Raw genomic sequence first — 16223 nt, 5'->3', positions numbered from 1 at the left:
TCCAAGTGAATGTGCTGTTACAGGAGTGAGGAATTCCTACTACATTGTTACTTAGAATGTTGTTTATTTTTCGCGTCAATCGATTTAACATGAAGGTGGACATAACTTACTCACAACATTTTTAAAGAAACACATAAATCATTGTTCAAACTTTCTCTGTACCCAGATGGAGCCACAGAAACGATTTCGTGTTCTGTTTGTGAATCGATATTCACATGATATCGATACTTTTTAATCAATTGAAGCTGATGTTGATATAATCTTCGTATACCTGTTTCTCTAAAAACGAAATGCTTACACCAAATACTTCCATAGACTGCTACTCAAATTCTCCCCATCAAAAGGAAAGTTGCAAAATATCTAATCGCTTCTTTAAGAACGAGATTCTAATTTTTCGAAAACCGTTTTATATTCGCGTATTCCTATTATTTTTTACATTTTTTGCATTTCAATTATCGAAAGAAAAAAGAAATATTACTTTTAGATTCTTTTTTTGAAAATTTTTGATCTGGATATTCAAAAAGAATAGAATTCATTTCAAATTCGTATAAAACAATTAAACTTATTTCAAACCTTGTAAGAGATTCTAAAGCTATTTAAATTGGTTGGCCTATTGAAATTTTTGAAATAATTTGAATCAGTGAAATTTTTTACTCAACTAGTGAGCTTTTCACTATTCATATTCATATCCAATATGGAAATTCACTAAATTTATAGCAAATATGGAAACAGAGAAAATAATGAAGTTATTAAAGAATGAGTGGATAAATATTACATGTGGTAACGATATCAGAAAGTAGGAAAGACAAGCTAAGAACGTTGAACAGAAACCAAAAATGTATAAGAAAAGGTTTACATAACATAAATATACAACAGGTCAAATAGAGGTTATAGATGAGGACGATGATTAATAGCAGACGAACAGGAATAAAAAGCAGGAATTAGTGGAAGGACTAAAATAAATAAGGATATAATTTTTTATGTCGAACAAAAAATCACAAATATTTCGATACAACATTGGAAGTCGTGTATGGGAAAAAGAACAAGATGAAATGATATTAATTATATAATATAAAAACCATAATTCAAACATTTCTGGGCTTATATACTCATTTTGGTTATGAAATAATAAATATAAAATAACTCTCGATTCTATGAAAAACTAAAACAGAATGCGCTAATCAGATAATAAACATATATTTTTTGTTAGTATTCTAACCGAAAAATTCCAAATTCAACGGTTTCTATCAATGTAGAAAATCATGAAGATTCTCATAGTATATAATTTTATTGAGGAAATGATTAAAAGAAAGTTCAGGATAAACAACGATTAAACTTGGCAACCGTGTACTACCGTCTTTATGTTCTGCAGAACTGGAAGATCAATAAATTCCAACTCAAACTACACTGAGAAAAATAACATGAAACTATCGTTGCCGTCAATAAAATGTAAATTTAACAACATATCCAGATATAAAGACAAATTGAATCAAAACCTTGATAAAAGCATCAACTGACAAACTGATATCTACGTATTGTATAAAGTTCTATAATTTTTGAAGAGGATTTATTTCTAAATGTACTCGTATCACTGGTTCCACTTAGGTACACATTCAATTCATCTACTTATTACTATTATCTATACCACGAGCTTACCATTCCATTATAATTTGGACACAATTCAGCATAATCGAAAGGACACTATTTACAAGAAATAAATTTATAGAAGCCAGAACTGCTAAATTATCTAAATATGGAAAAAAATTCCGTATAATAATTGGTGCCAAAGACATATTGATCCATGAAAGGAATAATAAAACAATTGAAAACAGAAGTAGTTTCTGTTTTGTTCGAAGTGAACGTCAATATTATTGATGTGCAGAATTTGTATTTGGAAATCAACGGTTAAAAAAATATGAACCTCATAGAGAAAATAACAATTGTAGTCTTAGGATGTAACTTGTTCCTCGAAGAAGTTGCCTTAACTAGTCTATAATCGTTTCTTTACTGGTTTGATTTCATATTGAGTATATTTTTTTAACACATCATAAATATGCTTTCAAACTCAAGTTTACTGGCTTTTGTTGAGGGCTATAAATTATTAATTATAAATCTAAATAGAAAAATAGAGAGCTTGATTAGAAGTAAGTCTGAATCCATTTGGCAAAAGGTGACAAATTTGAAACAATTCAAGGAAGATTAAAATTTTCTCTAATGTTATCATCAATATTTGTAACACCAAGTTGAAATCTTATTCGCTTGAGAGACCATGAAAATGAACTAGCAATATATTTTCTGACGCCTTGAATTATTTTTTTCTCATACCATTTTTATATGGAATGTATAAAGTGTAAGTATTTTTCTGGTAATAGTCTCCCTTCCTTGACTTGAACTATGATTTCAGGAGAAGTACAACCAGTAGAATTTCACATATTTTATTCAAATTCTTTAGTTCAAAAAATATTTTTACCAGTAGTGAAAAAATGTTGCATGACTCAAGAGCCCATGGTAGAGAAGTGTATCAATGTCTCGGAACTATTACTTTTCTACCTCAGCGCTTAATTTTTGTCCCATATTTGTTAAAAGTCAAATAATTAACACATTTATTAATCCAAAAGATTTTCATGACGAGTCTTGTATGTACTCAATACAAGGTAAAGTAGTCTATATTCATATACACTGGTTGATTCGATCGCTAACAACTTATTTTATGTCAGTGGAATACTTTTAACACAGAAATTGACATTTTAGTTCATAAACAAAAAAATATCTAGTAAGTAGAACCCGATATGGATCCGTAAGCATGCATCCTGATATACCTTTGGTTAGTCAAACATTCGTTTTCTTCAACAGACATTCTTTTTCCAGCATTACTTTCGCCATACGAATTTGATTGTTAATAATTCCAATGGTTTCAGTTTTATTCGAAAATATGTTCATCAAGCAATAGGGTCGAAATAAGAGCTCACGGCCAATTGCTCCATCTGCTTCAAAGTTCTTCACTAATAAGTATTATAATTTGTCTTTCGGATTCCCTTCATCTATCTGGGCTTGTTGCTTCACAATGCTCCTAATTTTCTTTCAAGTCCATAGCAAACATATGGACTCCGTATAAAAAATATATATTTTTTTCATTATTTTAAATAAATTAAATAAATATGTTCCTCAGGTTACAAAGATAATAGTTATTGCGGGAGCCTACAGGAAGGCTGAACTGACGTTCCTACGAAAAGGAGACATATTTGATGAAGGCACCTTCTTAAAAATCACAATTCCAGAAAGCAAATTTGTCACTGTTACTGCTGGAAATATTGCTGGGGTCAATGTTATTGACCTCCTCAAAAAGTATAGAAATATTAGACCTCCTGCTGACAGGCAAGCCAACTTTTTTGTGCGGCATTATATTGTAAAATGTGGCATACAACCCGTCAGCATAAATATCATTGGAAAAAATTGCTCAGTACCTGGGTCTACCTATTGTTAAACGATACACAGGACATTGTTTCAGACGCTCGTCAGCGTCTCTCCGGGCAGAATCAGGTGCGGACATTCTGAAAATAAAGCAACACGGAGGATTGAAATCTAACAGGGTAGCCGAAAGTTATATTTAGAGTTCATTAGAAAATAACAGAAGAACTGGACAAGAAGTTCAAGAGAATATTCACCAAGAAAATAGACTTACTTTGAATAATTGTGTTTTTAATACTGTTGTTGTCAATGTTTATAAACCTTAAAATACTAGTGAATTTAAATAATGGGTTAATTGTCAGTTTAAACAATGAAATATTTGTCAATTTTTACAGTAATTAAGAAATTATTATTTGAAAATCAAATAGTTACGTAAAGTTTTTGCATAACTATTTATCATAATTAATATATGAAGGTCATGAAAAATTTTTAGCGGAATTAGAAAAAAACAATTATGTAACATTCACAAGACTCGAACAAAAACGTTACTACTTACTGCATATATATTAAAACACAACTTATATACTTCTAATTAAATTTTTTGTTGTCGTTATTTGAAATTTTAAATTAGATTTATAATACGTACAAAAAAGGCAAGCAATGGACAATTTGAATTATTTTTACCTTCATGGTATATGGAGAATTATAAATTTTGCTCATATTTTCTAGAACTATTTTAGGTAATGACTTTTCTATTTTTACTAAAAAATTAAATTTGGAATAAAAAATGTGAATGCTAGTATATCAATCAATGAAAAAAAAACAGATCGCGACATCAAAATAAGTCTCCACTTGGGAGGATTGTCTCACCAATTATCCAATTAATATTGAAATTAAACTAAAATTAAATGTTTTCTAAGTGTAAAATATTTTTCTTCTTGGCTTAAGCTGATGCTTTTTTATGGGATTGAGTCTTCTTGTTCTTTCTCAATCATTTTTTCATACTTTTCTATACCTGGTAACTCTTTTCTCATTCTTCTTTTCGTTCATTTCTATATTCGACAAATTGTATTGAACCGATTTTTGAATATATCCGGTGGGTTTCCTTTTTCAAAGCTTAGGATTTACATGTTTTGATGAGAGAATCAAAGGGACAAGTTTATATGTGTTTTTAGGAATGATAAAATATGGTGTAATGTTGGTATTTTTGAGAAAGATTGTTTTTGTGTGATATAAGTGATGAATAAGTGATTTAGTTGAATAAGACAATGACAACTACTGGGATATATAGGAAAAACATTATTATCGTAGCTTTTTTGACAGTTCTTTTGTTGCGGCTTTCCGTACGCTTTGTTCTTGATTCATTTAATCCAATATTTTCCTATGTAAGTGTTTTTGGTTAGCCTGATACCTGAACATTGGATTGGGACATTTTTTCTATGCTTTGTTCCTCTATTAATCAAATTTATTACATTCCTAATCTTCTCTTTGTTCTTCAAATTATTCTTCCACCTCTATTTGTTGTTAACTGTATTTTCTTATCTCATTCTCATTATCTACTCAAATGAAATATTTCTTTTGCATTTTATTAACTTTATTTATGTTTAGGTTATGTGAAATAAAAATAAAAAATGGAGTTATAGAGTCATTATCAATTTTTTTCTTAGGAAATACTTGGGGCGTACAAAACATGCTACTAATTTTTCAAAGAAGTTTATTGTATTAATTTGCCAGTTTTCAAAATTTAATCTATTTCTGACTTGCTGGTCCTTATTGTATTTATTCTTATCCAAAAATATTTTTTTGCAATATTACACAAGAAATGTTTCAAAAAGCCAATTGTATTATGTATAAAAATTAGAAATTATGTGGGCAGTTATTTATAATATCACATTGTACATATATTATAATCGATACAAACAAATTTTTATATAAAAAGATTGTGATATCGCAAGTTTTGAAAACATTGGCCTGCTTGAACACAGTAGGTACCTAGTTCTTCTTACTATCTATATTTATATATACTCTAAACTAATTTTTTTGGACTTTTAAGCATCTGCTCTATTAGAAAATTCATAGGATCAAGATAGTAAATACTATTACTAAACTTTTTTGGCGTGTAGTATTCTTTATAATAATAGCTTCGTTAGAAATAGATCAAAATGGTAAACTTTGAGAAATTAATCTAGAAATAATAGTGTACTTACATAGAATAAAAATGAATTGTTATCGTGATACCATAAAAATAGAATGTCGATTTATATAATCTGATTTTTTCGCAATCAAGATTTATTGAAGTCTTAATTCAAACTCAGTTTTAACTAACACCACCGCTGTTACAACATTAGAGTTATATCAAGCCTATATTTAAACAATTCCTCTTAGGAGAGACTAGGTATACCATGTTAATTAGAATTAATAAAAAGCAAAGAATATGCTACTTTTTGACATACTTAGGGAACTCTAACTTATTTTATTCGATAATTTCAACAATTTGAATTATTCAATTCAAACGAACGGTAACTGATAAGAAATTTCGTAAATTTACAAATTCCTAGTTAAAAAACTAAATTAACGAACAGAAACTTCGAAGTATGACTTTCCATATTTAACTAATTACTAGAATAATTTTACAGCTTATTATAAGGAATAAGTAATAATCATAAATCATAGTAATTCGGGTAATAGAATTAGAATTGAATCAACTCTAACAGTTGAAGGAGGATTTGTTAACTTTGTCACAGTAATGAACAGTTTCCTTCTTGCATAGCATAAGCTAGATTGAAAAAGATTTACAACGTGGAAATTATAGGTGTGTACAAATTTGAAGTTCGTGGAACTACTCAATATTCATGTAATCAGATAATACAGTGACATGTAGGTAACTCATTGATGTTTGTTTTATGATCCATCTTCTTCTTCTTATTGTTGATCCTACAATGTTTTTATTACATCCATCAAGTAAGTACTATACTGCTTGATAAATTTAGGTTGTTTTGTTTTGTACGGATATATGATGAGGTCTAAAAGAAAATCGTTTTCAATCCAAGTTTAACAGTTTTTTTTTTCAATTCTCTCAGGTAAAGAACTTTAAATTGACCTTAGGCTTCGAAGTTTCAATCTATTATTTGGAATTAACGATTTATGTTTTCAGAGATGAGACGAAACTTGCGATATACACAGTAACAAAGAATTTCCAAAACAAAATGGCGCTCTACATTCCCGGTCGGGCAATCAAAGATCCGCACTCGCTCGGTCTTCGCAATATATCACTATTTAAATCGAATTCGAATGCTAATAATCAGTACTGTGTAGATAATCAATAATCAAAAATAAACACGAAAATGATTTACCAACGATGCAAACTACGAAGACAATAATAGTGGAAGATGGTATTTAAAATCTATTTTACTTGTGTTTATTTTTTAAACAGAATATTTTTGTTCTGACAAAATGTATAAAGGTCTAACATATGTTTGTAAAGAAAAATTAGTTTATACGTCATATATTTGATAATCGATGAGATGTTTGCTAGAGTTATATCCAATACTTTTGTATGCAATGAAGTTTATTTGTTTTGAAAAGTACACAAGACAAAAGAAAAAACATATTAAATAAAAAAGTTGAATCATGAATTGATAGAGAAGAGGTGAGAGGAAAAGAAACGAACCTATTATATGCTTCTTTTAAACGGAGACATAAAAAGATTATGATGGAAATATTGTAGCTGCTTTGTGGTAAGCACAAATCACCTATATTTAGACGAATCGCCACAATGTTATTTGATCTATCCAAATTGACGTCAACTGGGGGTCTCAACATGAACTATTAATATTACATATTGCATAAAGTACTCGAAAATTCAATTTTTTATGATTATTTGAAGGCTGATCATAGCGCTACCTCACATTAAATTCTCAAATTGAAGTTGATAATATTAATAGATTCGCCATGTCATACACAACATTTATTGAAAGTCATTTCAAAAAATGAACAACGATAATTAATCATCAATCCAGTTTTGTGTCAAATTCACAAATTTCTCATCTACATAATAAGCCGGCAGATGCGTCTAGGGCTCTGAGTTACAATTAGAAGATTGATTAACCTTATGCCATTTGTGTAAAACATCTATAAAATAGGTGGTTTGTGATGGCGAGAGCACTAGTGGTAGCCTCGTGCTTACCAGTAAAATGCTGCGTTGAACTCGTTGCATTTCATTTTTTAACTAGCTAGGTAGAGTCTTCGGTTTCTTCATAAACTTACATAAATATCAAGATTTTGTCACATAGAAATGTGTGACATAGAAATGGCTTTTTATATATCAGCTTCAATTTTCGAAATATATGTGCACTAGTGGGAACCATTACAAAACTGAATATATTATTTTAAAAGCAAATAAAAATAGTCTATATATGATTTTGTTTAATTTAATAAGTCATTTAAGGCTTCTAAGCTCCACCGCTGATCTGCTATCATATAACTTTCCAGTCTAACCTTATATCGCTCCTCCAATGCACTAATTTCTTGGTGGAATCTTAGTCTAGAGAAAATTCACTATTTTGAAATCCACACACATTCGCCAGTAACTATGTGAACTATTATAAAATTATCTGAGGCCCAATAATGTTATTTATACCGACTAAAGAGAGAAGAATAAAAGAGAAGAACCTGATCACGCATTTTCCAAACAACTAATTTGTATTTTCGAAATAAAATTACTATGTTTTTTATTACCGGCCTATTCCAGTTTCATTTTTCAACAATATTTAAATATTCTAAAAGAAAACTTCGCAAATTGCAACATTGTAATACTGTTGTCGTTAATTTTTGTATTGATGTAACTGAATAATCATAAAAATAATTGAAATATTATTTACAGGGTATACAGAAAGTGAATAAGAATTCTGTATATTTTGATGTAATTAGTTTATTTGGAATATTAAATTAGAACTTCAATATGTGAAGTTCCAGAATATACCATATTGTCAAAAAATATTGCCGGTATATTGCATTCTACATCATATTTTCTCTATTTTTTTTCAATTTTAAAGTAAAGTTTTTTTTCACACAAAAAGTTTTTCTGTAGGTAAATTTTGTGTTGGGCTGATATTGAATATTCTAGTATATACTGGTGCAATAACTAAAAAAGTGAATAGAAGATCATGTTATATACAGTAATCAATGATTATTTTGGTTAATTTTGTTAATCCTGTTACAGTTCATTTATACACAAAAATAATCACATAGGAGGTATCGAAAAGAGTTATGGCTTAGATCATTGGCTTCGAAAGTTTTTTATTTCATAGAAAACTTTCAAAACTTGGCAGCTACATTACTACAAATTTCCAAATCTCGAAAAAAAGTGAAGACTAGATTTATCTGTGAAAATTCGCGTTAAGTTTTAACGACGAATTGACTATTTTAGAAAAAAAAATAGAATTGATTGCTTTTCAGGGTTAATTATTTAAAAATAAAATCAACTAAACAAAATTTTCAATTGAATTTTAAATGATTATGCTGTGAGAGAACATCAAAAGAGCAAAATAAAGTTGGCAAATCGAAAAAGTGACTCCATCCAACTTGGTAGAAAAGGAATTATTTCGTATTTTTTTGTGTTAAAGGTATTTAATCAAATATATAGTTTATTATACTCATAATTATAATTATTATTATAACATAACATAACATTATAATCAAAATTAAACACTTATAACGTAATGTAACTTCTACAATAGTAAGTACAAAAATAATTTAATTTTCATGAGAGGGATGTACTTGATAGAGTAAACAGCAAATTATCAATATTTGTCTTCAGCTTTGTAAAGAATAACCGCAAATCTTCGCAATAAGAAGCTTTTACACAAATCCTCACAATCCAGGATATTTTTTGGGTATTTCTACCAATAACCAAAATTTTTTATACGCTCTTTTAAATGTCACTTCCAACTCCTCATTAATGCTGAGCTTCTTCTTCACTTCCTTTTTATCAAATGAATTTATGATCCATGGTGGTATTTCCATCGGCAAAATATCTTCAAACCTGATTTTAAAATCATCATGCAGGGCAATCAAATGTCAAATCTATGTCTCCTATACCTCCTTCAAGTTTGAAAACTGAGAAAATTCTCGTCGACCAATATTTTCCTTCATTCTTTGTCAATTTACCAAGAAAGCTGAAATTATCCTCTTTGCTTTTCTTAAATTGAGATTGTTCCCTTATGATAGTGAGTTGAGGTCATTAATTTTTTTGAACAAATTTGTCAAATACGTGTTGTCAAAAAGTAAAAAAAAAATCGATGAACATTCACCTTTCGAGAACCAGCGTACTTTTGTATGTAACAGCAATCGTTGGAAGTCTTCATCGTTTTCATCGCACAATTGTGGAAATAAGCGCGTATTCAATGCATTGCGTCTTATTTTGCATTAATCACAACACAACAAGTTCAGGCAAGATTGCAAGGAGCTAGCGCAGAAACGGTATGTCTCGACGCCTTGTATGAATATGTAATGTTCAAATAAATGTCGGTGAGCTTCTTAAAATTTTATCTGCCGATAGGAGAAGTAAAGCCAATATTTTACCCCCGCTTACGATTTTGGACACCCATTTTTTGTCACACCCAACGTAGACACTCATCGAGTCTCCCATAGACCCCTGTTGGTCCCCCTGGATTACTTTGGGAATCACGGGCTTAGATTATACCGAGTAATATTGCTAGAGCATCTATTGTTCGAGATATTTTATAGATTATTTGGTGGCATTGACTGATAAATGAATCTTTAAAACTAAACTGAATGAAATGTCTTTGGGTAATGGACTGATTTTGTGAAATAAAAAAGTTTTATAAAATTAAGAATATGTATGAAGAAATTATGGAATCTTGAACTGAAACGTTTTACTTTAATTCATTGATCTAAATGTCAAGCTAGGTTACAGTATCAACCAATAAAGAGAATATTTACTTTTTAAATTAATAACCTATTCACAGCAACTTCATTGGATACAAAAATAAATTGAACTGAATTCTCATTCGATTCAAAAATATGGTTTGTAAATATTGTAATATACAGAACAAACTAATTAAAAATATCAGTCCTATAATCAACGTATTTTAAATTTTGTATTTGTTTCACGTGAAAAGATTTTTCAAAATAATTTTTAAATGTTGTGTTTAATTAATTAATAATTCAAGCACTAAGCATTTCTCTATAATTAAGAAAATATCGTGTGTCTGTGAATTTAGTTTACGTGGAGTTTGAATAAGAAGAAATTGAGCTCTGTTTCAGGAAATTTAAAAAATGAATCTCATACTTTTATAATGACAACGTACCAATTTTTGGATTGTATTCTATCCATTTTAATATTTATAATCAAGCTAAATAAGAAAATATGAACTAATTGACCGATCTCGATAATTTTTTAGAAATGTGGATTACTGAAATTCAATTTTAGCACTTATTAGGTTTACTAGATCAAGTCTGGAAAACTGGAGAATTTCTTTACTTTCATGCTATTGATTATTCAATAATAAACAAAATTATGAGACGTAGTATTGTATTACATTTCTCTTTATTATCAAATGGAAAAAGCCCCAAATATATAGATTTTTAAACTTGTAGTCCATTTCATGGGGTTCCAAATCGTTATTTTTAATAAAATTAGAATCTTTTCTAGACAATAAGTCTAGTATGTAGTCTAGACTAGTAAGAACCATAATTAAAAAGTATTGTAATGATACTTGAAACCAAATAATTAGAATAGTATAGTTTTCGTGAGAATAAATTTCAAATTCAAATTTTGTTTGAAATTGAAATTACCAATGAAAAAGAATATTTTTTTATGCAATATTCTCAAAATTTATGAATCAACTAATTTAAACACTTGGGTGTCATTTTCAACTCATTAATTTCTTATTCACACCTAACGTAATCATTTTTCGACACATTGTATATAACGCTACATACTAATTAAATAGCTTTAATGGATATTCGATAACAAATTTAATTGTAAATAATTCTATTTTTGTATTTCTTATAAAAGAGACTTCTAAAATAATCTAATATAATCTTTAACTTTCAGTTTTCTCTGTTTACTTCAACGTGTCTTCCTTGTTTCTCAAAATTGTTCGATTCTCAGTAAGCATCAAGGAATTTATTATATATAATAATTAACCATAATCTCCCCTTGGAATATGTTTATTGTACTCATAATGGATTTGTGTTGATTTCACTGATTTTAGTGTACAAAGTATTTCTTTAATACTTTTAGAAGATGCTGTTTTAATTGGCACTGTTTATATATATATATATATATATATATATATATATATATATATATATATATATATATATATATATATAATTAAACTGTATAGATATAAAATTTGATTATAGAATATAAAAAAACATAATTTAGCAATACATTCATTGTCACTATCACTGCTTAAAAATATATCTTTATATTTATTTTTCACAGTTTTTCTAGAAATTTGGAAAACTAATCTAAAATAGTTAAACATGGATATGAGTGGATAGAGAAGACAAAGATGCTCAGAAATAATCCAAGATACTCTCCGAATCAAGTACTGTCAGTCTGGTCATATCAAAAGAAATAGGATTTGTACATGAGATTACTTTGATAGCATGGAAAAAAAGTTCCGAAGTTTACCAATAGTTTCTTTGATTTTTTCTTTCCAGACACATATACCAAGTTTCAGAACATATATTACAACTTGACATGCAGCGATATCAGACAACATTTATTATGAAACATTTTATTGATAAGATATGATGAAAATATGTTGTTCTAATCTAAACTCCTAAAAACACCTCTTTTAACAAACTTACTGATTGATTACCAATTTCTACCCAGAGGTTTCGATTAAGGTCACTATTTCAGTAACACTTATATATATATATATATATATATATATATATATATATATATATATATATATATATATTTGTAAAATTTGCTATTAGAGAAAGTTGATACGTAAACGACTAAACCAAGATTAGAATGATATAATTTATATGATCAGCTCAAGAGAAATTTTTTCCAATTATTCAAGAGATGCTTTGTACAATATAATTAGTTAAGAGACTTGAAGAGTCTTCCAACCACACATCTTTAAAGACCACAATAAATCACACGAATTCAAAAATGTCTAAACTACTCCAAGTCCCTATTCATAAACTTGACGTTGCTGCCGTTATCCTAAAAATTATTCGTAATATTTTTTTGTTTTTGTTTTTAATCCGGTATTTATGGACGATATTATGGAAAATAACGGAGATTTTCTTCATTTTGTTTTTCTATTTCTATTTTTTCCTGCCGAAGGAAAAAATAAAATTGGTTAATTTTGGGAGTTACAAACGGCAGACGAAGATTTCAAACGGAAACTATGAATGCTTTTACGCATTTTAAAGTTTTTAATTTTGTAACAACAAACGTCAACGGCAAACGTAAAGTTGAGTTTATGGATCGGCCTTTACAGCGTATGAAATAGAATAATGCAACTTTCTAAATAAAAATATTAATTTTTTTTACTGCAATTGATATGTGGAAAAAATTGGTTTCCAATACAATTTATTCTCTATTAATAATAATTTCACAGTAACTATATCGAAAAAAATACATCTTCCACTATAAAATGTTGGAAAAATCTAACGATTATGTCTTCGTCGATTACTTCATAACTTGTATCAGAGTAAACATGTGTATGTTAATGTTATGGCTGTTTCTTTTTTTTGCGTCGGCTGCAAGATAGAGAGAGACAGTATTGATGTGTAAGAATATAGTTTTTATTTCTGATGGATGCAACTAGAAAAATTAACCAAAATTTCCAAGGTAAAAATTATAACTCAATCCATTTATCAATTTGAAATATATTAGAAAGTTCGATAATTGTACAGTCTGTTATCATTAACGTTTACTAGAACCAACATTCAATTATGTTTATAGTTGTTAAACCACATTCAACTTAACCAGGTCAATTAGACACTTCCTACTGGACCTTGAATCAATAGATTACGCTGGTCTACAAAAAAAGTTGTATCATAATCCGCTCTCAAAAAGTTGCAGTATAACAAAATCCTAGATTAAATAGAAAAGTATAAGAATTTTAAAACTTCACTCTTGATTTGTCAAATCAAATTTCCATTCAAGTCTTTCTGCGATATCTATAAAGATAAGATAAAAGCTATTTTATGGTTAGATTATTAATCTATCGTTGAATTACTTACTGGAACTCTAGGTCTAGTGAGATATCAGTATCTTATTGCTAGATTGATTAGATTCAGTGAATTTACAGTATTGGTTTATTTTTTCGAACTTGCGTACACGCTAGATGGAAATGATTTAAGTAATCGTTCTGAAAATTAGTAGTTGACTCCTTAATAGTATTTGGCTGTATATGAATCAGATATCGGAATATTATTTTTCGTTTGACTCCTGCAAAAAATTCAATTTATCTTTTTTTCTCCGATTTCAGATAAAAAATGTGTATGGGGTCGCTGATACCATCGGCTTTTTTTCAAAGAACTTCAAAAACTTTAAAGTGAATACCTAAATTTATCATATAAAAAAATTATATTTTTTACTATATAAAATTCATGAAAATCATTGTGTGTCTTAAGTTTTGTTGAGTTAAAATTAAACTAAGGCTCAATGATGGCAAGCTGTTTCAATCGTGGAATTCAAATTGAGTTCTTTACAAATTATCTATTCGAAACTATCTATTTTATCGTTGATATATCGTTCATTCTATTTTGTTATGAAAAACTTTGGAGAAGTTGAGTATGAATTGCATCTATAAATATGAAACATTCACAAGAAATTTATTGAAAATTCTAATTGCAGCATAATAAGCAGAAACATTAATAATAAATTCTATAGTTATAATGTTTTATAAATCTATACTTAATTATCAAAATTGTACTGAAGAATTCAGTTATCTACTTATAAGAAACATTAAAAAGTATTTAACATCGAATTTAATAAATAAAATAAAATAAATATCGGAATGGCGAGACAAATAACAGGGTTTAAATGAACTAATTTTGCAGTATTGAGCAAATATCATAACATAACAGTATTTTTGGAAGTAAAAGACTTAATATTTTCATTAAAGTGATTAGAATAAAAACTCTTCTTACACGTTAAAAGAGAAAACATTTCCTGTCCATCTCTCACTTCTTGAAGTCAACAACCCAATCGAGTGTCTAAAAACAGACACCGCTCATTGTCATTTTTTTGTGAGTCAGTATGAATCTAGTCATGTTTGTTACTATTTAAAATATTTTATAAATGTTGATTAATATACGACATTCCTATTTCAACTGTTATTTTTTATCCTTATTCTGAATTCAACAATAATACCTAAAATGTTACAACGCTGTCCAACCATATTTCCATCTATATAACTGGCTGAAGAAATAATGTGTTTGCCAGGAAACGTACCTCAGGTGAAATGTGATAAATGGAAAGACTAATTTTGAGCAAGAATTCGAACAAATCAATTTGGAAATAAATAACAGCTTTGTTTTTTTGCCTGTCCTTTCAAGTGCCAAATATTAATAATAATATGGCTTAAGATATAGAAGATTCGGTTTTAAGTAATAATATTTGAGAGAAAGCCCGAGAAGAAGCCACGTAACCAAATTTCCTCATCCCTTGACCAACAACTGCAATTTTTTTGAAGCCTTCTCATAACCTAAGTTGATTACTCTGGTATGCGTGATGTAAAAGTCGAGGAAATGGCATTTCATTCGTCAACGAAAGCACACTCTCCGATTTTGTAGGATAAAAACAATACCCCTATATGTCAATCTCAATATTTTCTCCATTCTCTTTTATTATTATCCTTAAAGATATTCAACGAAATATGAAAATAAGAAAAAATCGATTAATGAAGACCAGACACTGAGGCCATGGGGGAAATATCGGAAATAAATGAACTTTATCAAAATGATTTAGATTACGTTACCTAAATTTAGGCTGATAACATTTAAAAATGGCTGCAATTATATTTTGAAATGTAATCAATCAAATTAAAATTACCGGAATCAGTACGAGTTATTTATAGTTGGCATTAATTATCTTGATTATTATTTCACCTTCTGCATTAGTTTTATTTATCAACGTCGAGCTCAAAAAAGAAAAAATGAATTGAAAATACCAAAAAAAATTGAACGTTTCTCCTCCAGTTCAATACTAACTGATAAACTTGCATGGTATATTACTCAACCTTTTCATTTCCTTCGTTAGTTCCTGAACAATACTAACAACTAAATGTCTTGCTGTAAAAACTCCTAAAGTGAGTATGTATAGTTAGTTTCTCATTATCTAAATTTGCAGACCCAATAATTAAATTTTCAATTACCTTAAGTAATCCACACAAGTCGCGGTTTACTGGTGAGGATACTTGTACAGATTTGCCTGCGTGAGTCAAGCGAACGTCGGCATATGTACAAAAAACCGGGCAAATGTGTTCCCATAAACATTCCGGTCGCACAGGTAAACCTGTTCGATGAACCTTAATTTGTATCATAAGTACAATAATTGCCTCCTGCACTTTTACACATTCCCAAATAATTTCATAATTCCTACAAATATTCAATATCGGAGGTAGCTTCCTTCCCCAATCCCAATTCCAGGAGTTATTGAAGAGAAATTACGAGAGCAGGGATTCAAACATCTCACTTGAGTTCACACAAATAAATATTTTGAGGTTTGAATGAAAAACATAATCTGGAATAGAAAACTTGTTAATATTGGACAAAAATGACGAGTTCCTCTCTGCTATATATGTATG

The 16223-nt window shown here is 28.8% G+C and overlaps 1 protein-coding gene across 4 annotated transcripts in view; it reads right to left on the bottom strand.

The window, feature by feature from the left end:
• LOC130440437 (elongation of very long chain fatty acids protein AAEL008004-like) overlaps window positions 1–16223 on the bottom strand; it is a 42270-nt gene that overhangs the window by 23710 nt on the left and 2337 nt on the right. For 2 of the 4 annotated variants that reach the window (XM_056773570.1, XM_056773573.1), the window contains exon 1: window positions 15792–16159. The exons of the other annotated variants lie outside the window; for them this stretch is intronic. The gene's annotated coding sequence lies outside the window, so the exon portion shown is untranslated. Of the gene's footprint in view, window positions 1–15791; window positions 16160–16223 lie in introns of those variants that run through there. 4 annotated transcript variants of the gene reach the window in all.

Source organism: Diorhabda sublineata, chromosome 2 (assembly GCF_026230105.1).
Source record: "Diorhabda sublineata isolate icDioSubl1.1 chromosome 2, icDioSubl1.1, whole genome shotgun sequence".
Lineage (NCBI taxonomy): Eukaryota > Metazoa > Arthropoda > Insecta > Coleoptera > Chrysomelidae > Diorhabda > Diorhabda sublineata.
Note: the sequence above shows the minus strand (reverse complement) of the source record. Positions and strands in the feature narration are given on the sequence as shown.